Source organism: Periplaneta americana, chromosome 5, assembly GCF_040183065.1.
Source record: "Periplaneta americana isolate PAMFEO1 chromosome 5, P.americana_PAMFEO1_priV1, whole genome shotgun sequence".
NCBI classification, from domain to species: domain Eukaryota; kingdom Metazoa; phylum Arthropoda; class Insecta; order Blattodea; family Blattidae; genus Periplaneta; species Periplaneta americana.
The window spans coordinates 62,273,269-62,274,194 of record NC_091121.1 but is presented as its reverse complement, the minus strand read 5'-3'; the positions used below and the strand labels follow the sequence as shown (position 1 = coordinate 62,274,194).

General features: G+C 34.2%; 1 protein-coding gene across 1 annotated transcript in view; it reads right to left on the bottom strand.

Annotated features, from left to right (window-relative positions):
* Positions 1-926, bottom strand: part of Adss (adenylosuccinate synthetase) — a 41,779-nt gene that overhangs the window by 16,764 nt on the left and 24,089 nt on the right. The window lies entirely within an intron of this gene.

Sequence of the window (926 nt, the reverse complement as noted above, 5' to 3'; positions counted from 1 at the left end):
CTGAAAAATAAAACCATATAAAATTGTGCAATAAATTGTTTAAAGAAATGAAAGCAGATTCACAACATGCAAAACAAAGAAGAGATTTGGAGAATTTGGATTTTCCAAATGTTGGGATTTGATTTCTCTTAATTTTCAAAATTACTTACAGGGTGACATCACTTGAGACCTGAAAGGATCATCTACCTTGTATCCATTACATTTGACTACTTCAACATTTGAAACAACCATACACATTGAACGTAACAGAAGTAGGAGATACTTCCAGTTTTTGGATAATTTAACTCTCAGAGTCGAACCTGTAAGTAGTTCCGGAATGTGAAAGAGAAATCATACATCAAAACACAGTTGAAAAGTCTAAAACCATCTTCACAACTCCATCACCAGAGAAACTTCAAATCTCAGATACTGCACTATCACATTCACATAAGCAAAGTAAAATAACGATTAAAATAAGGAAAAGAAAGTCACATTATGCTCAGTAACTTTTGACGTGAGAAATGGTACCAATATGAAATTTTATTACTAATGTGAACATCCCATTATTCATCAGCCTCTCTACAGTTGGAACCATATACAAGCTCATGAAGAGATCATGCACTATGCTGATTGGTTTTCAATGCTGAGCACGTGACAGTAAAGTCATTGGCTCATACAAACTAATCTCAGATTGATAGCCATTTTCAATATGCACATCCTACATGTGTACAGTGGATATTGTTACACACAGAAAAAAGAAGGCTGTGGGAGAGTGAGAATTTGAATTAACATGTACAAACTCTTCTCTACCAGAGGTCCCCAGAATTTCATTGCTATTATGGCAATACCAGCTACCAAGAGTAATGATGTGACTGAAGATAGAATTTTACATTTCCTCTTTCTGTATTCGTGAGGGAAGTTTTATAAATATCAGATTTACTACTTGA